Genomic DNA, 25002 nt, shown 5'->3' on the forward strand with positions numbered 1-25002 from the left:
ACTTAATTGTGTCAAGTTTCAAAAAGCTAGCACAAACCGTGCTTGATTTAGAGTTCCAAATACATCTATCAATATAGGAGAAAACAGAGTGAAACGCCAAAATTCAAACTGTTACTGGAAACGAACGCTTCAACATAGAAGAACGAAATTTGGGGAATCTAGTGGGCTTAATGTACTGATCATTACCTGAAAGTATCACCCAGTTTGGGTGAAAAAATATTTGCTGAGATTTCTGGAGATTCGTAATTTTTGGAAGCTTGGCAACCCCTTTCAATGAAAGTGTTTCTCGCCTGTCACTGCTTAGGGCTACATCAATAGGAAACAGAACATAGAGATAGAACTTGAAACTACTTAATTGTTTCAAGTTTCAAGTAGCTTGCACAAACCGTGTTTGATTTAGAGTTCCAAATAGATCTATCAATATAGGAGAAAACAGAGTGAAACCTAAAAATTCAAACTGTTACTGGAAACGAAAGCTGCAACATTGAAGAACGAAATTTGGGGAACAAAGTGGGCTCAGTGTACTGATCATTACCTGAAATATCACCCAGTTTGGGTGAAAAAATATTTGCTGAGATTTCTGGAGATTCGTAATTTTTGGAAGCTTGGCAACCCCTTTCAATGAAAGTGTTTCTCGCCTGTCACTGCTTAGGGCTACATCAATAGGAAACAGAACATAGAGATAGAACTTGAAACTACTTAATTGTTTCAAGTTTCAAGTAGCTTGCACAAACCGTGTTTGATTTAGAGTTCCAAATAGATCTATCAATATAGGAGAAAACAGAGTGAAACCTAAAAATTCAAACTGTTACTGGAAACGAAAGCTGCAACATTGAAGAACGAAATTTGGGGAACAAAGTGGGCTCAGTGTACTGATCATTACCTGAAATATCACCCAGTTTGGGTGTAAAAATATTTGCTGAGATTTCTGGAGATTCGTAATTTTTGGAAACTTGGCAACCCCTTTCAATGAAAGTGTTTCTCGCCTGTCACTGCTTAGGGCTACATCAATAGGAAACAGAACATAGAGAGAGAACTTGAAACTACTTAATTGTGTCAAGTTTCAAGAAGGTAGCACAAACCGTGTTTGATTTAGAGTTCCAAATACATCTATCAATATTTGAGAAAACAGAGTGAAACGCCAAAATTCAAACTGTTACTGGAAGCGAACGCTTCAACATAGAATAACGAAATTTAGGGAACCAAGTGGGCTTAGTGTACTGATCATTACCTGAAAGTATCATCCAGTTTGGGTGAAAAAATATTTGCTGAGATTTCTGGAGATGCGTAATTTTTGGACGCTTGGCAACCCCTTTCAATGAAAGTGTTTCTCGCCTGTCACTGCTTAGGGTACATCAATCGGAAACAGAACATAGAGATAGAACTCGAAACTACTTAATTGTGTCAAGTTTCAAGAAGCTAACACAAACCGTGTTTGATTTAGAGTTCCAAATACATCTATCAATATAGGAGAAAACAGAGTGAAACCTAAAAATTCAAACTGTTACTTGAAACGAAAGCTGCAACATTGAAGAACGAAATTTGGGGAACAAAGTGGGCTTAGTGTACTGATCATTACCTGAAAGTATCATCCAGTTTGGGTGAAAAAATATTTGCTGAGATTTCTGGAGATTCGTAATTTTTGGAAGCTTGGCAACCCCTTAAATGAAAGTGTTTCTCGTCTGTCACTGCTTAGGGCTACACCAATAGGAAACAAAATATAGGGATAGAACGTGAAACTACTTAATTGTGTCAAGTTTCAAGAAGCTAGCACAAACCGTGCTTGATTTAGAGTTCCAAATACATCTATCAATATAGGAGAAAACAGAGTGAAACGCCAAAATTCAAACTGTTACTGGAAACGAACGCTTCAACATAGAAGAACGAAATTGGGGGAACCAAGTGGGCTTAGTGTACTGATCATTACCTGAAAGTATCATCCAGTTTGTGTGAAAAAATGTTTGCTGAGATTTCTGGAGATGCGTAATTTTTGGACGCTTGGCAACCCCTTTCAATGAAAGTGTTTCTCGTCTGTCACTGCTTAGGGCTACACCAATAGGAAACAAAATATAGAGATAGAACTTGAAACTACTTAATTGTGTCAAGTTTCAAGAAGCTAGCACAAACCGTGCTTGATTTAGAGTTCCAAATACATCTATCAATATAGGAGAAAACAGAGTGAAACGCCAAAATTCAAACTGTTACTAGAAATGAACGCTTCAACATAGAAGAACGAAATTCGGGGAACCTAGTGGGCTTAGTGTACTGATCATTACCTGAAAGTATCATCCAGTTTGGGTGAAAAAATATTTGCTGAGATTTCTGGAGATTCGTAATTTTTGGAAGCTTGGCAACCCCTTTCAATGAAAGTGTTTCTCGCCTGTCACTGCTTAGGGCTACATCAATAGGAAACAGAACATAGAGATAGAACTTGAAACTACTTAATTGTGTCAAGTTTCAAGAAGCTAGCACAAACCGTGTTTCATTTAGAGTTCCAAATACATCTATCAATGTAGGAGAAAACAGAGTGAAACCTAAAAATTCAAACTGTTACTGGAAACGAAAGCTTCAACATTGAAGAACGAAATTTGGGGAACCAAGTGGGCTTAGTGTACTGATCATTACCTGAAAGTATCATCCAGTTTGGGTGAAAAAATGTTTGCTGAGATTTCTGGAGAATCATAATTTTTGGACGCTTGGCAACCCCTTTCAATGAAAGTGTTTCTCGCCTGTCACTGCTTAGGGTACATCAATCGGAAACAGAACATAGATATAGAACTTGAAACTACTTAATTGTGTCAAGTTTCAAGAAGCTAGCACAAACCGTGCTTGATTTAGAGTTCCAAAACATCTATCAATATAGGAGAAAACAGAGCGAAACGCCAAAATTCAAACTGTTACTGGAAACGAACGCTTCAACATAGAAGAACGAAATTTGGGGAACCAAGTGGGCTTAGTGTACTGATCATTACCTGAATGTATCATCCAGTTTGGGTGAAAAAATGTTTGCTGAGATTTCTGGAGATGCGTAATTTTTGGACGCTTGCCAACCCCTTTCAATGAAAGTGTTTCTCGCCTGTCACTGCTTAGGGCTACATCAATAGGAAACAGAACCTGGAGATAGAACTTGAAACTACTTAATTGTGTCAAGTTTCAAGAAGCTAGCACAAACCGTGCTTGATTTAGAGTTCCAAATACATCTATCAATATAGGAGAAAACAGAGTGAAACGCCAAAATTCAAACTGTTACTAGAAATGAACGCTTCAACATAGAAGAACGAAATTTGGGGAACCTGGTTGGCTTAGTGTAATGATCATTACCTGAAAGTATCATCCAGTTTGGGTGAAAAAATATTTGCTGATATATCTGGAGATTCGTAATTTTTGGAAGCTTGGCAACCCCTTTCAATGAAAGTGTTTCTCGCCTGTCACTGCTTAGGGCTACATCAATAGGAAACAGAACGTAGAGATAGAACTTGAAACTACTTAATTGTGTCAAGTTTCAAGAAGCTAGCACAAACCGTGTTTCATTTAGAGTTCCAAATACATCTATCAATATAGGAGAAAACAGAGTGAAACCTAAAAATTCAAACTGTTACTGGAAACGAAAGCTTCAACATTGAAGAACGAAATTTGGGGAACAAAGTGGGCTTAGTGTACTGATAATTACCTGAAAGTATCACCCTGTTTGGGTGTAAAAATATTTGCTGAGATTTCTGGAGATTCGTAATTTTTGGAAGCTTGGCAACCCCTTTCAATGAAAGTGTTTCTCGCCTGTCACTGCTTAGGGCTACATCAATAGGAAACAGAACATAGAGATAGAACTTGAAACTACTTAATTGTGTCAAGTTTCAAGAAGCTAGCACAAAACGTGTTTGATTTAGAGTTCCAAATACATCTATCAATATAGGAGAAAACAGAGTGAAACCTAAAAATTCAAACTGTTACTGGAAATGAACGCTTCAACATAGAAGAACGAAATTTGGGGAACCAAGTGAGCTTAGTGTACTGATCATTACCTGAAAGTATCATCCAGTTTGTGTGAAAAAATGTTTGCTGAGATTTCTGGAGATTCGTAATTTTTGGACGCTTGGCAACCCCTTTCAATGAAAGTGTTTCTCGCCTGTCACTGCTTAGGGCTACATCAATAGGAAACAGAACCTGGAGATAGAACTTGAAACTACTTAATTGTGTCAAGTTTCAAGAAGCTAGCACAAACCGTGTTTGATTTAGAGTTCCAAATACATCTATCAATATATGAGAAAATAGAGTGAAACGCCAAAATTCAAACTGTTACTGGAAACGAACGCTTCAACATAGAAGAACGAAATTTGGGGAACCAAGTGGGCTTAGTGTACTGATCATTACCTGAAAGTATCATCCAGTTTGTGTGAAAAAAATGTTTGCTGAGATTTCTGGAGATGCGTAATTTTTGGACGCTTGGCAACCCCTTTCAATGAAAGTGTTTCTCGTCTGTCACTGCTTAGGGCTACACCAATAGGAAAAAAAACATAGAGATAGAACTTGGAACTACTTAATTGTGTCAAGTTTCAAAAAGCTAGCACAAACCGTGCTTGATTTAGAGTTCCAAATACATCTATCAATATAGGAGAAAACAGAGTGAAACGCCAAAATTCAAACTGTTACTGGAAACGAACGCTTCAACATAGAAGAACGAAATTTGGGGAACCAAGTGGGCTTAGTGTACTGATCATTACCTGAAAGTATCATCCAGTTTGGGTGAAAAAATGTTTGCTGAGATTTCTGGAGATTCGTAATTTTTGGAAGCTTGGCAACCCCTTTCAATGAAAGTGTTTCTCGCCTGTCACTGCTTAGGGCTACATCAATCGGAAACAGAACATAGAGATAGAACTTGAAACTACTTAATTGGGTCAAGTTTCAAGAAGCTAGCACAAACCGTGCTTGATTTAGAGTTCCAAATACATCTATCAATATAGGAGAAAACAGAGTGAAACGCCAAAATTCAAACTGTTACTGGAAACGAATGCTGCAACATAGAAGAACGAAATTTGGGGAATCTAGTGGGCTTAGTGTACTGATCATTACCTGAAAGTATCACCCTGTTTGGGTGTGAAAAAATTTGCTGAGATTTCTGGAGTTTGGTAATTTTTGGAAGCTTGGCAACCCATTTCAATGAAAGTGTTTCTCGCCTGTCACTGCTTAGGGCTACATCAATGGGAAAAAGAACATAGAGATAGAACTTGAAACTAATTAATTGTGTCAAGTTTCAAAAAGCTAGCACAAACCGTGCTTGTTTTAGAGTTCCAAATACATCTATCAATATAGGAGAAAACAGAGTGAAACGCCAAAATTCAAACTGTTACTGGAAACGAACGCTTCAACATAGAAGAACGAAATTTGGGGAACCAAGTGGGCTTAGTGTACTGATCATTACCTGAAAGTATCATCCAGTTTGGGTAAAAAAAAATGTTTGCTGAGATTTCTGGAGATTCGTAATTTTTGGACGCTTGGCAACCCCTTTCAATGAAAGTGTTTCTCGCCTGTCACTGCTTAGGGCTACATCAATCAGAAACAGAACATAGAGATAGAACTTGAAACTACTTAACTGTGTCAAGTTTCAAGAAGCTAGCACAAACCGTGCTTGTTTTAGAGTTCCAAATACATCTATCAATATTTGAGAAAACAGAGTGAAACGCCAAAATTTAAACTGTTACTGGAAGCGAACGCTTCAACATAGAATAACGAAATTTAGGGAACCAAGTGGGCTTAGTGTACTGATCATTACCTGAAAGTATCATCCAGTTTGGGTGAAAAAATGTTTGCTGAGATTTCTGGAGATGCGTAATTTTTGGACGCTTGGCAACCCCTTTCAATGAAAGTGTTTCTCGCCTGTCACTGCTTAGGGTACATCAATCGGAAACAGAACATAGAGATAGAACTTGAAACTACTTAATTGTGTCAAGTTTCAAGAAGCTAACACAAACCGTGTGTGATTTAGAGTTCCAAATACATCTATCAATATAGGAGAAAACAGAGTGAAACCTAAAAATTCAAACTGTTACTTGAAACGAAAGCTGCAACATTGAAGAACGAAATTTGGGGAACAAAGTGGGCTTAGTGTACTGATAATTACCTGAAAGTATCATCCAGTTTGGGTGAAAAAATATTTGCTGAGATTTCTGGAGATTCGTAATTTTTGGAAGCTTGGCAACCCCTTAAATGAAAGTGTTTCTCGTCTGTCACTGCTTAGGGCTACACCAATAGGAAACAAAATATAAAGATAGAACGTGAAACTACTTAATTGTGTCAAGTTTCAAGAAGCTAGCACAAACCGTGCTTGATTTAGAGTTCCAAATACATCTATCAATATAGGAGAAAACAGAGTGAAACGCCAAAATTCAAACTGTTACTGGAAACGAACGCTTCAACATAGAAGAACGAAATTTGGGGAACCTAGTGGGCTTAGTGTACTGATCATTACCTGAAAGTATCATCCAGTTTGGGTGAAAAAATATTTGCTGAGATTTCTGGAGATTCGTAATTTTTGGAAGCTTGGCAACCCCTTTCAATGAAAGTGTTTCTCGCCTGTCACTGCTTAGGGCTACATCAATAGGAAACAGAACATAGAGATAGAACTTGAAACTACTTAATTGTGTCAAGTTTCAAGAAGCTAGCACAAACCGTGTTTCATTTAGAGTTCCAAATACATCTATCAATATAGGAGAAAACAGAGTGAAACCTAAAAATTCAAATTGTTACTGGAAACGAAAGCTTCAACATTGAAGAACGAAATTTGTGGAACAAAGTGGGCTTAGTGTACTGATAATTACCTGAAAGTATCACCCTGTTTGGGTGTAAAAATATTTGCTGAGATTTCTGGAGATTCGTAATTTTTGGAAGCTTGGCAACCCCTTTCAATGAAAGTGTTTCTCGCCTGTCACTGCTTAGGGCTACATCAATAGGAAACAGAACATAGAGACAGAACTTGAAACTACTTAATTGTGTCAAGTTTCAAGAAGCTAGCACAAACCGTGTTTGATTTAGAGTTCCAAATACATCTATCAATATAGGAGAAAACAGAGTGAAACGCCAAAATTCAAACTGTTACTGGAAATGAACGCTTCAACATAGAAGAACGAAATTTGGGGAACCAAGTGGGCTTAGTGTACTGATCATTACCTGAAAGTATCATCCAGTTTGTGTGAAAAAATGTTTGCTGAGATTTCTGGAGATTCGTAATTTTTGGACGCTTGGCAACCCCTTTCAATGAAAGTGTTTCTCGCCTGTCACTGCTTAGGGCTACATCAATAGGAAACAGAACCTGGAGATAGAACTTGAAACTACTTAATTGTGTCAAGTTTCAAGAAGCTAGCACAAACCGTGTTTGATTTAGAGTTCCAAATACATCTATCAATATTTGAGAAAACAGAGTGAAACGCCAAAATTCAAACTGTTACTGGAAACGAACGCTTCAACATACAAGAACGAAATTTGGGGAACCAAGTGGGCTTAGTGTACTGATCATTACCTGAAAGTATCATCCAGTTTGTGTGAAAAAATGTTTGCTGAGATTTCTGGAGATTCGTAATTTTTGGACCCTTGGCAACCCCTTTCAATGAAAGTGTTTCTCGTCTGTCACTGCTTAGGGCTACACCAATAGGAAAAAAAACATAGAGATAGAACTTGGAACTACTTAATTGTGTCAAGATTCAAAAAGCTAGCACAAACCGTGCTTGATTTAGAGTTCCAAATACATCTATCAATATAGGAGAAAACAGAGTGAAACGCCAAAATTCAAACTGTTACTGGAAACGAACGCTTCAACATAGAAGAACGAAATTTGGGGAACCAAGTGGGCTTAGTGTACTGATCATTACCTGAAAGTATCATCCAGTTTGGGTGAAAAAATGTTTGCTGAGATTTCTGGAGATTCGTAATTTTTGGAAGCTTGGCAACCCCTTTCAATGAAAGTGTTTCTCGCCTGTCACTGCTTAGGGCTACATCAATCGGAAACAGAACATAGAGATAGAACTTGAAACTACTTAATTGGGTCAAGTTTCAAGAAGCTAGCAAAAACCGTGCTTGATTTAGAGTTCCAAATACATCTATCAATATAGGAGAAAACAGAGTGAAACGCCAAAATTAAAACTGTTACTGGAAATGAATGCTGCAACATAGAAGAACGAAATTTGGGGAATCTAGTGGGCTTAGTGTACTGATCATTACCTGAAAGTATCATCCAGTTTGGGTGAAAAAATATTTGCTGAGATTTCTGGAGATTCGTAATTTTTGGAAGCTTGGCAACCCCTTTCAATGAAAGTGTTTCTCGCCTGTCACTGCTTAGGGCTACATCAATAGGAAACAGAACATAGAGATAGAACTTGAAACTACTTAATTGTTTCAAGTTTCAAGTAGCTTGCACAAACCGTGTTTGATTTAGAGTTCCAAATAGATCTATCAATATAGGAGAAAACAGAGTGAAACCTAAAAATTCAAACTGTTACTGGAAACGAAAGCTGCAACATTGAAGAACGAAATTTGGGGAACAAAGTGGGCTCAGTGTACTGATCATTACCTGAAATATCACCCAGTTTGGGTGTAAAAATATTTGCTGAGATTTCTGGAGATTCGTAATTTTTGGAAACTTGGCAACCCCTTTCAATGAAAGTGTTTCTCGCCTGTCACTGCTTAGGGCTACATCAATAGGAAACAGAACATAGAGAGAGAACTTGAAACTACTTAATTGTGTCAAGTTTCAAGAAGGTAGCACAAACCGTGTTTGATTTAGAGTTCCAAATACATCTATCAATATTTGAGAAAACAGAGTGAAACGCCAAAATTCAAACTGTTACTGGAAGCGAACGCTTCAACATAGAATAACGAAATTTAGGGAACCAAGTGGGCTTAGTGTACTGATCATTACCTGAAAGTATCATCCAGTTTGGGTGAAAAAATATTTGCTGAGATTTCTGGAGATGCGTAATTTTTGGACGCTTGGCAACCCCTTTCAATGAAAGTGTTTCTCGCCTGTCACTGCTTAGGGTACATCAATCGGAAACAGAACATAGAGATAGAACTCGAAACTACTTAATTGTGTCAAGTTTCAAGAAGCTAACACAAACCGTGCTTGATTTAGAGTTCCAAATACATCTATCAATATAGGAGAAAACAGAGTGAAACGCCAAAATTCAAACTGTTACTGGAAACGAACGCTTCAACATAGAAGAACGAAATTTGGGGAACCAAGTGGGCTTAGTGTACTGATCATTACCTGAAAGTATCATCCAGTTTGGGTGAAAAAATGTTTGCTGAGATTTCTGGAGATTCGTAATTTTTGGAAGCTTGGCAACCCCTTTCAATGAAAGTGTTTCTCGCCTGTCACTGCTTAGGGCTACATCAATCGGAAACAGAACATAGAGATAGAACTTGAAACTACTTAATTGGGTCAAGTTTCAAGAAGCTAGCACAAACCGTGCTTGATTTAGAGTTCCAAATACATCTATCAATATAGGAGAAAACAGAGTGAAACGCCAAAATTCAAACTGTTACTGGAAACGAATGCTGCAACATAGAAGAACGAAATTTGGGGAATCTAGTGGGCTTAGTGTACTGATCATTACCTGAAAGTATCACCCTGTTTGGGTGTGAAAAAATTTGCTGAGATTTCTGGAGTTTGGTAATTTTTGGAAGCTTGGCAACCCATTTCAATGAAAGTGTTTCTCGCCTGTCACTGCTTAGGGCTACATCAATGGGAAAAAGAACATAGAGATAGAACTTGAAACTAATTAATTGTGTCAAGTTTCAAAAAGCTAGCACAAACCGTGCTTGTTTTAGAGTTCCAAATACATCTATCAATATAGGAGAAAACAGAGTGAAACGCCAAAATTCAAACTGTTACTGGAAACGAACGCTTCAACATAGAAGAACGAAATTTGGGGAACCAAGTGGGCTTAGTGTACTGATCATTACCTGAAAGTATCATCCAGTTTGGGTAAAAAAAATGTTTGCTGAGATTTCTGGAGATTCGTAATTTTTGGACGCTTGGCAACCCCTTTCAATGAAAGTGTTTCTCGCCTGTCACTGCTTAGGGCTACATCAATCAGAAACAGAACATAGAGATAGAACTTGAAACTACTTAACTGTGTCAAGTTTCAAGAAGCTAGCACAAACCGTGCTTGTTTTAGAGTTCCAAATACATCTATCAATATTTGAGAAAACAGAGTGAAACGCCAAAATTTAAACTGTTACTGGAAGCGAACGCTTCAACATAGAATAACGAAATTTAGGGAACCAAGTGGGCTTAGTGTACTGATCATTACCTGAAAGTATCATCCAGTTTGGGTGAAAAAATGTTTGCTGAGATTTCTGGAGATGCGTAATTTTTGGACGCTTGGCAACCCCTTTCAATGAAAGTGTTTCTCGCCTGTCACTGCTTAGGGTACATCAATCGGAAACAGAACATAGAGATAGAACTTGAAACTACTTAATTGTGTCAAGTTTCAAGAAGCTAACACAAACCGTGTGTGATTTAGAGTTCCAAATACATCTATCAATATAGGAGAAAACAGAGTGAAACCTAAAAATTCAAACTGTTACTTGAAACGAAAGCTGCAACATTGAAGAACGAAATTTGGGGAACAAAGTGGGCTTAGTGTACTGATAATTACCTGAAAGTATCATCCAGTTTGGGTGAAAAAATATTTGCTGAGATTTCTGGAGATTCGTAATTTTTGGAAGCTTGGCAACCCCTTAAATGAAAGTGTTTCTCGTCTGTCACTGCTTAGGGCTACACCAATAGGAAACAAAATATAAAGATAGAACGTGAAACTACTTAATTGTGTCAAGTTTCAAGAAGCTAGCACAAACCGTGCTTGATTTAGAGTTCCAAATACATCTATCAATATAGGAGAAAACAGAGTGAAACGCCAAAATTCAAACTGTTACTGGAAACGAACGCTTCAACATAGAAGAACGAAATTTGGGGAACCTAGTGGGCTTAGTGTACTGATCATTACCTGAAAGTATCATCCAGTTTGGGTGAAAAAATATTTGCTGAGATTTCTGGAGATTCGTAATTTTTGGAAGCTTGGCAACCCCTTTCAATGAAAGTGTTTCTCGCCTGTCACTGCTTAGGGCTACATCAATAGGAAACAGAACATAGAGATAGAACTTGAAACTACTTAATTGTGTCAAGTTTCAAGAAGCTAGCACAAACCGTGTTTCATTTAGAGTTCCAAATACATCTATCAATATAGGAGAAAACAGAGTGAAACCTAAAAATTCAAATTGTTACTGGAAACGAAAGCTTCAACATTGAAGAACGAAATTTGTGGAACAAAGTGGGCTTAGTGTACTGATAATTACCTGAAAGTATCACCCTGTTTGGGTGTAAAAATATTTGCTGAGATTTCTGGAGATTCGTAATTTTTGGAAGCTTGGCAACCCCTTTCAATGAAAGTGTTTCTCGCCTGTCACTGCTTAGGGCTACATCAATAGGAAACAGAACATAGAGACAGAACTTGAAACTACTTAATTGTGTCAAGTTTCAAGAAGCTAGCACAAACCGTGTTTGATTTAGAGTTCCAAATACATCTATCAATATAGGAGAAAACAGAGTGAAACCTAAAAATTCAAACTGTTACTGGAAATGAACGCTTCAACATAGAAGAACGAAATTTGGGGAACCAAGTAGGCTTAGTGTACTGATCATTACCTGAAAGTATCATCCAGTTTGTGTGAAAAAATGTTTGCTGAGATTTCTGGAGATTCGTAATTTTTGGACGCTTGGCAACCCCTTTCAATGAAAGTGTTTCTCGCCTGTCACTGCTTAGGGCTACATCAATAGGAAACAGAACCTGGAGATAGAACTTGAAACTACTTAATTGTGTCAAGTTTCAAGAAGCTAGCACAAACCGTGTTTGATTTAGAGTTCCAAATACATCTATCAATATTTGAGAAAACAGAGTGAAACGCCAAAATTCAAACTGTTACTGGAAACGAACGCTTCAACATACAAGAACGAAATTTGGGGAACCAAGTGGGCTTAGTGTACTGATCATTACCTGAAAGTATCATCCAGTTTGTGTGAAAAAATGTTTGCTGAGATTTCTGGAGATTCGTAATTTTTGGACCCTTGGCAACCCCTTTCAATGAAAGTGTTTCTCGTCTGTCACTGCTTAGGGCTACACCAATAGGAAAAAAAACATAGAGATAGAACTTGGAACTACTTAATTGTGTCAAGATTCAAAAAGCTAGCACAAACCGTGCTTGATTTAGAGTTCCAAATACATCTATCAATATAGGAGAAAACAGAGTGAAACGCCAAAATTCAAACTGTTACTGGAAACGAACGCTTCAACATAGAAGAACGAAATTTGGGGAACCAAGTGGGCTTAGTGTACTGATCATTACCTGAAAGTATCATCCAGTTTGGGTGAAAAAATGTTTGCTGAGATTTCTGGAGATTCGTAATTTTTGGAAGCTTGGCAACCCCTTTCAATGAAAGTGTTTCTCGCCTGTCACTGCTTAGGGCTACATCAATCGGAAACAGAACATAGAGATAGAACTTGAAACTACTTAATTGGGTAAAGTTTCAAGAAGCTAGCAAAAACCGTGCTTGATTTAGAGTTCCAAATACATCTATCAATATAGGAGAAAACAGAGTGAAACGCCAAAATTAAAACTGTTACTGGAAACGAATGCTGCAACATAGAAGAACGAAATTTGGGGAATCTAGTGGGCTTAGTGTACTGATCATTACCTGAAAGTATCACCCAGTTTGGGTGAAAAAATATTTGCTGAGATTTCTGGAGATTCGTAATTTTTGGAAGCTTGGCAACCCCTTTCAATGAAAGTGTTTCTCGCCTGTCACTGCTTAGGGCTACATCAATAGGAAACAGAACATAGAGATAGAACTTGAAACTACTTAATTGTTTCAAGTTTCAAGTAGCTTGCACAAACCGTGTTTGATTTAGAGTTCCAAATAGATCTATCAATATAGGAGAAAACAGAGTGAAACCTAAAAATTCAAACTGTTACTGGAAACGAAAGCTGCAACATTGAAGAACGAAATTTGGGGAACAAAGTGGGCTCAGTGTACTGATCATTACCTGAAATATCACCCAGTTTGGGTGTAAAAATATTTGCTGAGATTTCTGGAGATTCGTAATTTTTGGAAACTTGGCAACCCCTTTCAATGAAAGTGTTTCTCGCCTGTCACTGCTTAGGGCTACATCAATAGGAAACAGAACATAGAGAGAGAACTTGAAACTACTTAATTGTGTCAAGTTTCAAGAAGGTAGCACAAACCGTGTTTGATTTAGAGTTCCAAATACATCTATCAATATTTGAGAAAACAGAGTGAAACGCCAAAATTCAAACTGTTACTGGAAGCGAACGCTTCAACATAGAATAACGAAATTTAGGGAACCAAGTGGGCTTAGTGTACTGATCATTACCTGAAAGTATCATCCAGTTTGGGTGAAAAAATATTTGCTGAGATTTCTGGAGATGCGTAATTTTTGGACGCTTGGCAACCCCTTTCAATGAAAGTGTTTCTCGCCTGTCACTGCTTAGGGTACATCAATCGGAAACAGAACATAGAGATAGAACTCGAAACTACTTAATTGTGTCAACTTTCAAGAAGCTAACACAAACCGTGTTTGATTTAGAGTTCCAAATACATCTATCAATATAGGAGAAAACAGAGTGAAACCTAAAAATTCAAACTGTTACTTGAAACGAAAGCTGCAACATTGAAGAACGAAATTTGGGGAACAAAGTGGGCTTAGTGTACTGATCATTACCTGAAAGTATCATCCAGTTTGGGTGAAAAAATATTTGCTGAGATTTCTGGAGATTCGTAATTTTTGGAAGCTTGGCAACCCCTTAAATGAAAGTGTTTCTCGTCTGTCACTGCTTAGGGCTACACCAATAGGAAACAAAATATAGGGATAGAACGTGAAACTACTTAATTGTGTCAAGTTTCAAGAAGCTAGCACAAACCGTGCTTGATTTAGAGTTCCAAATACATCTATCAATATAGGAGAAAACAGAGTGAAAGGCCAAAATTCAAACTGTTACTGGAAACGAACGCTTCAACATAGAAGAACGAAATTGGGGGAACCAAGTGGGCTTAGTGTACTGATCATTACCTGAAAGTATCATCCAGTTTGTGTGAAAAAATGTTTGCTGAGATTTCTGGAGATGCGTAATTTTTGGACGCTTGGCAACCCCTTTCAATGAAAGTGTTTCTCGTCTGTCACTGCTTAGGGCTACACCAATAGGAAACAAAATATAGAGATAGAACTTGAAACTACTTAATTGTGTCAAGTTTCAAGAAGCTAGCACAAACCGTGCTTGATTTAGAGTTCCAAATACATCTATCAATATAGGAGAAAACAGAGTGAAACGCCAAAATTCAAACTGTTACTAGAAATGAACGCTTCAACATAGAAGAACGAAATTCGGGGAACCTAGTGGGCTTAGTGTACTGATCATTACCTGAAAGTATCATCCAGTTTGGGTGAAAAAATATTTGCTGAGATTTCTGGAGATTCGTAATTTTTGGAAGCTTGGCAACCCCTTTCAATGAAAGTGTTTCTCGCCTGTCACTGCTTAGGGCTACATCAATAGGAAACAGAACATAGAGATAGAACTTGAAACTACTTAATTGTGTCAAGTTTCAAGAAGCTAGCACAAACCGTGTTTCATTTAGAGTTCCAAATACATCTATCAATGTAGGAGAAAACAGAGTGAAACCTAAAAATTCAAACTGTTACTGGAAACGAAAGCTTCAACATTGAAGAACGAAATTTGGGGAACAAAGTGGGCTTAGTGTACTGATCATTACCTGAAAGTATCATCCAGTTTGGGTGAAAAAATGTTTGCTGAGATTTCTGGAGAATCATAATTTTTGGACGCTTGGCAACCCCTTTCAATGAAAGTGTTTCTCGCCTGTCACTGCTTAGGGTACATCAATCGGAAACAGAACATAGATATAGAACTTGAAACTACTTAATTGTGTCAAGTTTCAAGAAGCTAGCACAAACCGTGCTTGATTTAGAGTTCCAAAACATCTATCAATATAGGAGAAAACAGAGCGAAACGCCAAAATTCAAACTGTTACTGGAAACGAACGCTTCAACATAGAAGAACGAAATTTGGGGAACCAAGTGGGCTTAGTGTACTGATCATTACCTGAATGTATCATCCAGTTTGGGTGAAAAAATGTTTGCTGAGATTTCTGGAGATGCGTAATTTTTGGACGCTTGCCAACCCCTTTCAATGAAAGTGTTTCTCGCCTGTCACTGCTTAGGGCTACATCAATAGGAAACAGAACCTGGAGATAGAACTTGAAACTACTTAATTGTGTCAAGTTTCAAGAAGCTAGCACAAACCGTGCTTGATTTAGAGTTCCAAATACATCTATCAATATAGGAGAAAACAGAGTGAAACGCCAAAATTCAAACTGTTACTAGAAATGAACGCTTCAACATAGAAGAACGAAATTTGGGGAACCTGGTTGGCTTAGTGTAATGATCATTACCTGAAAGTATCATCCAGTTTGGGTGAAAAAATATTTGCTGATATATCTGGAGATTCGTAATTTTTGGAAGCTTGGCAACCCCTTTCAATGAAAGTGTTTCTCGCCTGTCACTGCTTAGGGCTACATCAATAGGAAACAGAACGTAGAGATAGAACTTGAAACTACTTAATTGTGTCAAGTTTCAAGAAGCTAGCACAAACCGTGTTTCATTTAGAGTTCCAAATACATCTATCAATATAGGAGAAAACAGAGTGAAACCTAAAAATTCAAACTGTTACAGGAAACGAAAGCTTCAACATTGAAGAACGAAATTTGGGGAACAAAGTGGGCTTAGTGTACTGATAATTACCTGAAAGTATCACCCTGTTTGGGTGTAAAAATATTTGCTGAGATTTCTGGAGATTCGTAATTTTTGGAAGCTTGGCAACCCCTTTCAATGAAAGTGTTTCTCGCCTGTCACTGCTTAGGGCTACATCAATAGGAAACAGAACATAGAGATAGAACTTGAAACTACTTAATTGTGTCAAGTTTCAAGAAGCTAGCACAAAACGTGTTTGATTTAGAGTTCCAAATACATCTATCAATATAGGAGAAAACAGAGTGAAACCTAAAAATTCAAACTGTTACTGGAAATGAACGCTTCAACATAGAAGAACGAAATTTGGGGAACCAAGTGGGCTTAGTGTACTGATCATTACCTGAAAGTATCATCCAGTTTGTGTGAAAAAATGTTTGCTGAGATTTCTGGAGATTCGTAATTTTTGGACGCTTGGCAACCCCTTTCAATGAAAGTGTTTCTCGCCTGTCACTGCTTAGGGCTACATCAATAGGAAACAGAACCTGGAGATAGAACTTGAAACTACTTAATTGTGTCAAGTTTCAAGAAGCTAGCACAAACCGTGTTTGATTTAGAGTTCCAAATACATCTATCAATATATGAGAAAATAGAGTGAAACGCCAAAATTCAAACTGTTACTGGAAACGAACGCTTCAACATAGAAGAACGAAATTTGGGGAACCAAGTGGGCTTAGTGTACTGATCATTACCTGAAAGTATCATCCAGTTTGTGTGAAAAAAATGTTTGCTGAGATTTCTGGAGATGCGTAATTTTTGGACGCTTGGCAACCCCTTTCAATGAAAGTGTTTCTCGTCTGTCACTGCTTAGGGCTACACCAATAGGAAAAAAAACATAGAGATAGAACTTGGAACTACTTAATTGTGTCAAGTTTCAAAAAGCTAGCACAAACCGTGCTTGATTTAGAGTTCCAAATACATCTATCAATATAGGAGAAAACAGAGTGAAACGCCAAAATTCAAACTGTTACTGGAAACGAACGCTTCAACATAGAAGAACGAAATTTGGGGAACCAAGTGGGCTTAGTGTACTGATCATTACCTGAAAGTATCATCCAGTTTGGGTGAAAAAATGTTTGCTGAGATTTCTGGAGATTCGTAATTTTTGGAAGCTTGGCAACCCCTTTCAATGAAAGTGTTTCTCGCCTGTCACTGCTTAGGGCTACATCAATCGGAAACAGAACATAGAGATAGAACTTGAAACTACTTAATTGGGTCAAGTTTCAAGAAGCTAGCACAAACCGTGCTTGATTTAGAGTTCCAAATACATCTATCAATATAGGAGAAAACAGAGTGAAACGCCAAAATTCAAACTGTTACTGGAAACGAATGCTGCAACATAGAAGAACGAAATTTGGGGAATCTAGTGGGCTTAGTGTACTGATCATTACCTGAAAGTATCACCCAGTTTGGGTGAAAAAATATTTGCTGAGATTTCTGGAGATTCGTAATTTTTGGAAGCTTGGCAACCCCTTTCAATGAAAGTGTTTCTCGCCTGTCACTGCTTAGGGCTACATCAATAGGAAACAGAACATAGAGATAGAACTTGAAACTACTTAATTGTTTCAAGTTTCAAGTAGCTTGCACAAACCGTGTTTGATTTAGAGTTCCAAATAGATCTATCAATATAGGAGAAAACAGAGTGAAACCTAAAAATTCAAACTGTTACTGGAAACGAAAGCTGCAACATTGAAGAACGAAATTTGGGGAACAAAGTGGGCTCAGTGTACTGATCATTACCTGAAATATCACCCAGTTTGGGTGTAAAAATATTTGCTGAGATTTCTGGAGATTCGTAATTTTTGGAAACTTGGCAACCCCTTTCAATGAAAGTGTTTCTCGCCTGTCACTGCTTAGGGCTACATCAATAGGAAACAGAACATAGAGATAGAACTTGAAACTACTTAATTGTGTCAAGTTTCAAGAAGGTAGCACAAACCGTGTTTGATTTAGAGTTCCAAATACATCTATCAATATTTGAGAAAACAGAGTGAAACGCCAAAATTCAAACTGTTACTGGAAGCGAACGCTTCAACATAGAATAACGAAATTTAGGGAACCAAGTGGGCTTAGTGTACTGATCATTACCTGAAAGTATCATCCAGTTTCGGTGAAAAAATGTTTGCTGAGATTTCTGGAGATGCGTAATTTTTGGACGCTTGGCAACCCCTTTCAATGAAAGTGTTTCTCGCCTGTTACTGCTTAGGGTACATCAATCGGAAACAGAACATAGAGATAGAACTCGAAACTACTTAATTGTGTCAAGTTTCAAGAAGCTAACACAAACCGTGTTTGATTTAGAGTTCCAAATACATCTATCAATATAGGAGAAAACAGAGTGAAACCTAAAAATTCAAACTGTTACTTGAAACGAAAGCTGCAACATTGAAGAACGAAATTTGGGGAACAAAGTGGGCTTAGTGTACTGATCATTACCTGAAAGTATCATCCAGTTTGGGTGAAAAAATATTTGCTGAGATTTCTGGAGATTCGTAATTTTTGGAAGCTTGGCAACCCCTTAAATGAAAGTGTTTCTCGTCTGTCACTGCTTAGGGCTACACCAATAGGAAACAAAATATAGGGATAGAACGTGAAACTACTTAATTGTGTCAAGTTTCAAGAAGCTAGCACAAACCGTGCTTGATTTAGAGTTCCAAATACATCTATCAATATAGGAGAAAACAGAGTGAAACGCCAAAATTCAAACTGTTACTGGAAACGAACGCTTCAACATAGAAGAACGAAATTGGGGGAACCAAGTGGGCTTAGTGTACTGATCATTACCTGAAAGTATCATCCAGTTTGTGTGAAAAAATGTTTGCTGAGATTTCTGGAGATGCGTAATTTTTGGACGCTTGGCAACCCCTTTCAATGAAAGTGTTTCTCGTCTGTCACTGCTTAGGGCTACACCAATAGGAAACAAAATATAGAGATAGAACTTGAAACTACTTAATTGTGTCAAGTTTCAAGAAGCTAGCACAAACCGTGCTTGATTTAGAGTTCCAAATACATCTATCAATATAGGAGAAAACAGAGTGAAACGCCAAAATTCAAACTGTTACTAGAAATGAACGCTTCAACATAGAAGAACGAAATTTGGGGAACCTAGTGGGCTTAGTGTACTGATCATTACCTGAAAGTATCATCCAGTTTGGGTGAAAAAATATTTGCTGAGATTTCTGGAGATTCGTAATTTTTGGAAGCTTGGCAACCCCTTTCAATGAAAGTGTTTCTCGCCTGTCACTGCTTAGGGCTACATCAATAGGAAACAGCACATAGAGATAGATCTTGAAACTACTTAATTGTGTCAAGTTTCAAGAAGCTAGCACAAACCGTGTTTCATTTAGAGTTCCAAATACATCTATCAATGTAGGAGAAAACAGAGTGAAACCTAAAAATTCAAACTGTTACTGGAAACGAAAGCTTCAACATTGAAGAACGAAATTTGGGGAACAAAGTGGGCTTAGTGTACTGATCATTACCTGAATTTATCACCCTGTTTGGGTGTAAAAATATTTGCTGAGATTTCTGGAGATTCGTAATTTTTGGAAGCTTGGCAACCACTTTCAATGAAAGTGTTTCTCGCCTGTCACTGCTTAGGGCTACATCAATAGGAAACAGAACATAGAGATAGAACTTGAAACTAATTAATTGTGTAAAGTTTCAAGAAGCTAGCACAAACCGTGTTTGATTTAGAGTTCCAAATACATCTATCAATATAGGAGAAAACAGAGTGAAACCTAAAAAATCAAACTGTTACTGGAAACGAAAGCTGCAACATTGAGGAACGAAATTTGGGGAACAAAGTGGGCTCAGTGTACTGATCATTACCTGAAAGTATCACCCTGTTTGGGTGTGAAAAAATTTGCTGAGATTTCTGGAGTTTGGTAATTTTTGGAAGCTTGGCAACCCATTTCAATGAAAGTGTTTCTCGCCTGTCACTGCTTAGGGCTACATCAATGGGAAAAAGAACATAGAGATAGAACTTGAAACTAATTAATTGTGTCAAGTTTCAAAAAGCTAGCACAAACCGTGCTTGATTTAGAGTTCCAAATACATCTATCAATATAGGAGAAAACAGAGTGAAACGCCAAAATTCAAACTGTTACTGGAAACGAACGCTTCAACATAGAAGAACGAAATTTGGGGAACCAAGTGGGCTTAGTGTACTGATCATTACCTGAAAGTATCATCCAGTTTGGGTAAAAAAAATGTTTGCTGAGATTTCTGGAGTTTCGTAATTTTTGGACGCTTGGCAACCCCTTTCAATGAAAGTGTTTCTCGCCTGTCACTGCTTAGGGCTACATCAATCAGAAACAGAACATAGAGATAGAACTTGAAACTACTTAACTGTGTCAAGTTTCAAGAAGCTAGCACAAACCGTGCTTGTTTTAGAGTTCCAAATACATCTATCAATATTTGAGAAAACAGAGTGAAACGCCAAAATTTAAACTGTTACTGGATGCGAACGCTTCAACATAGAATAACGAAATTTAGGGAACCAAGTGGGCTTAGTGTACTGATCATTACCTGAAAGTATCATCCAGTTTGGGTGAAAAAATGTTTGCTGAGATTTCTGGAGATGCGTAATTTTTGGACGCTTGGCAACCCCTTTCAATGAAAGTGTTTCTCGCCTGTCACTGCTTAGGGTACATCAATCGGAAACAGAACATAGAGATAGAACTTGAAACTACTTAATTGTGTCAAGTTTCAAGAAGCTAACACAAACCGTGTTTGATTTAGAGTTCCAAATACATCTATCAATATAGGAGAAAACAGAGTGAAACCTAGAAATTCAAACTGTTACTTGAAACGAAAGCTGCAACATTGAAGAACGAAATTTGGGGAACAAAGTGGGCTTAGTGTACTGATCATTACCTGAAAGTATCATCCAGTTTGTGTGAAAAAATATTTGCTGAGATTTCTGGAGATTCGTAATTTTTGGAAGCTTGGCAACCCCTTAAATGAAAGTGTTTCTCGTCTGTCACTGCTTAGGGCTACACCAATAGGAAACAAAATATAAAGATAGAACGTGAAACTACTTAATTGTGTCAAGTTTCAAGAAGCTAGCACAAACCGTGCTTGATTTAGAGTTCCAAATACATCTATCAATATAGGAGAAAACAGAGTGAAACGCCAAAATTCAAACTGTTACTGGAAACGAACGCTTCAACATAGAAGAACGAAATTTGGGGAACCTAGTGGGCTTAGTGTACTGATCATTACCTGAAAGTATCATCCAGTTTGGGTGAAAAAATATTTGCTGAAATTTCTGGAGATTCGTAATTTTTGGAAGCTTGGCAACCCCTTTCAATGAAAGTGTTTCTCGCCTGTCACTGCTTAGGGCTACATCAATAGGAAACAGAACATAGAGATAGAACTTGAAACTACTTAATTGTGTCAAGTTTCAAGAAGCTAGCACAAACCGTGTTTCATTTAGAGTTCCAAATACATCTATCAATATAGGAGAAAACAGAGTGAAACCTAAAAATTCAAACTGTTACTGGAAACGAAAGCTTCAACATTGAAGAACGAAATTTGGGGAACAAAGTGGGCTTAGTGTACTGATAATTACCTGAAAGTATCACCCTGTTTGGGTGTAAAAATATTTGCTGAGATTTCTGGAGATTCGTAATTTTTGGAAGCTTGGCAACCCCTTTCAATTAAAGTGTTTCTCGCCTGTCACTGCTTAGGGCTACATCAATAGGAAACAGAACATAGAGACAGAACTTGAAACTACTTAATTGTGTCAAGTTTCAAGAAGCTAGCACAAACCGTGTTTGATTTAGAGTTCCAAATACATCTATCAATATAGGAGAAAACAGAGTGAAACCTAAAAATTCAAACTGTTACTGGAAATGAACGCTTCAACATAGAAGAACGAAATTTGGGGAACCAAGTGGGCTTAGTGTACTGATCATTACCTGAAAGTATCATCCAGTTTGTGTGAAAAAATGTTTGCTGAGATTTCTGGAGATTCGTAATTTTTGGACGCTTGGCAACCCCTTTCAATGAAAGTGTTTCTCGCCTGTCACTGCTTAGGGCTACATCAATAGGAAACAGAACCTGGAGATAGAACTTGAAACTACTTAATTGTGTCAAGTTTCAAGAAGCTAGCACAAACCGTGTTTGATTTAGAGTTCCAAATACATCTATCAATATTTGAGAAAACAGAGTGAAACGCCAAAATTCAAACTGTTACTGGAAACGAACGCTTCAACATACAAGAACGAAATTTGGGGAACCAAGTGGGCTTAGTGTACTGATCATTACCTGAAAGTATCATCCAGTTTGTGTGAAAAAATGTTTGCTGAGATTTCTGGAGATTCGTAATTTTTGGACCCTTGGCAACCCCTTTCAATGAAAGTGTTTCTCGTCTGTCACTGCTTAGGGCTACACCAATAGGAAAAAAAACATAGAGATAGAACTTGGACCTACTTAATTGTGTCAAGTTTCAAAAAGCTAGCACAAACCGTGCTTGATTTAGAGTTCCAAATACATCTATCAATATAGGAGAAAACAGAGTGAAACGCCAAAATTCAAACTGTTACTGGAAACGAACGCTTCAACATAGAAGAACGAAATTTGGGGAACCAAGTGGGCTTAGTGTACTGATCATTACCTGAAAGTATCACCCAGTTTGGGTGAAAAAATATTTGCTGAGATTTCTGGAGATTCGTAATTTTTGGAAGCTTGGCAACCCCTTTCAATGAAAGTGTTTCTCGCCTGTCACTGCTTAGGGCTACATCAATAGGAAACAGAACATAGAGATAGAACTTGAAACTACTTAATTGTTTCAAGTTTCAAGTAGCTTGCACAAACCGTGTTTGATTTAGAGTTCCAAATAGATCTATCAATATAGGAGAAAACAGAGTGAAACCTAAAAATTCAAACTGTTACTGGAAACGAAAGCTGCAACATTGAAGAACGAAATTTGGGGAACAAAGTGGGCTCAGTGTACTGATCATTACCTGAAATATCACCCAGTTTGGGTGTAAAAATATTTGCTGAGATTTCTGGAGATTCGTAATTTTTGGAAACTTGGCAACCCCTTTCAATGAAAGTGTTTCTCGCCTGTCACTGCTTAGGGCTACATCAATAGGAAACAGAACATAGAGAGAGAACTTGAAACTACTTAATTGTGTCAAGTTTCAAGAAGCTAGCACAAACCGTGTTTGATTTAGAGTTCCAAATACATCTATCAATATTTGAGAAAACAGAGTGAAACGCCAAAATTCAAACTGTTACTGGAAGCGAACGCTTCAACATAGAATAACGAAATTTAGGGAACCAAGTGGGCTTAGTGTACTGATCATTACCTGAAAGTATCATCCAGTTTGGGTGAAAAAATATTTGCTGAGATTTCTGGAGATGCGTAATTTTTGGACGCTTGGCAACCCCTTTCAATGAAAGTGTTCCTCGCCTGTCACTGCTTAGGTCTACATCAATCGGAAACAGAACATAGAGATAGAACTTGAAACTACTTAATTGTGTCAAGTTTCAAGAAGCTAACACAAACCGTGTTTGATTTAGAGTTCCAAATACATCTATCAATATAGGAGAAAACAGAGTGAAACCTAAAAATTCAAACTGTTACTTGAAACGAAAGCTGCAACATTGAAGAACGAAATTTGGGAAACAAAGTGGGCTTAGTGTACTGATCATTACCTGAAAGTATCATCCAGTTTGGGTGAAAAAATATTTGCTGAGATTTCTGGAGATTCGTAATTTTTGGAAGCTTGGCAACCCCTTAAATGAAAGTGTTTCTCGTCTGTCACTGCTTAGGGCTACACCAATAGGAAACAAAATATAGGGATAGAACGTGAAACTACTTAATTGTGTCAAGTTTCAAGAAGCTAGCACAAACCGTGCTTGATTTAGAGTTCCAAATACATCTATCAATATAGGAGAAAACAGAGTGAAACGCCAAAATTCAAACTGTTACTGGAAACGAACGCTTCAACATAGAAGAACGAAATTTGGGGAACCAAGTGGGCTTAGTGTACTGATCATTACCTGAATGTATCATCCAGTTTGGGTGAAAAAATGTTTGCTGAGATTTCTGGAGATTCGTAATTTTTGGACGCTTGCCAACCCCTTTCAATGAAAGTGTTTCTCGCCTGTCACTGCTTAGAGCTACATCAATAGGAAACAGAACATAGAGATAGAACTTTAAACTACTTAATTGTTTCAAGTTTCAAGTAGCTTGCACAAACCGTGTTTGATTTCGAGTTCCAAATAGATCTATCTATATAGGAGAAAAAAGAGTGAAACCTAAAAATTCAAACTGTTACTGGAAACGAAAGCTTCAACATTGAAGAACGAAATTTGGGGAACAAAGTGGGCTCAGTGTACTGATCATTACCTGAAAGTATCACCCAGTTTGGGTGTAAAAATATTTGCTGTAATTTCTGGAGATTCGGAATTTTTGGAAGCTTGGCAACTCCTTTCAATGAAAGTGTTTCTCGTCTGTCACTGCTTAGGGCTACATCAATAGGAAACAGAACATAGAGATAGAACTTGAAACTTCTTAATTGTGAAAAGTTTCAAGAAACTAGCACAAACCGTGCTTGATTTATATTTCCAAATACATCTATCAATATAGGAGAAAACAGAGTGAAACGCCAAAATTCAAACTGTTACTGGAAACGAACGCTTCAACATTAAGAACGAAATTTGGGGAACCAAGTGGGCTTAGTGTACTGATCATTACCTGAAAGTATCATCCAGTTTGGGAGAAAAAATATTTGCTGAGATTTCTGGAGATTCGTACTTTTTGGAAGCTTGGCAACCCCTTTCAATGAAAGTGTTTCTCGTCTGTCACTGCCTAGGGCTACACCAATAGGAAACAAAATATAGAGATAGAACTTGAAACTACTTAATTGTGTCAAGTTTCAAGAAGCTAGCACAAACCGTGCTTGATTTAGAGTTCCAAATACATCTATCAATATAGGAGAAAACAGAGTGAAACGCCAAAATTCAAACTGTTACTGGAAACGAATGCTTCAACATAGAAGAACGAAATTTGGGGAACCAAGTGGGCTTAGTGTACTGATCATTACCTGAAAGTATCATCCAGTTTGGGTGAAAAAATATTTGCTGAGATTTCTGGAGATTC

Source organism: Spermophilus citellus (genome assembly GCF_964194105.1).
Source record: "Spermophilus citellus genome assembly, chromosome: 13".
NCBI classification, from domain to species: Eukaryota; Metazoa; Chordata; class Mammalia; order Rodentia; family Sciuridae; genus Spermophilus; species Spermophilus citellus.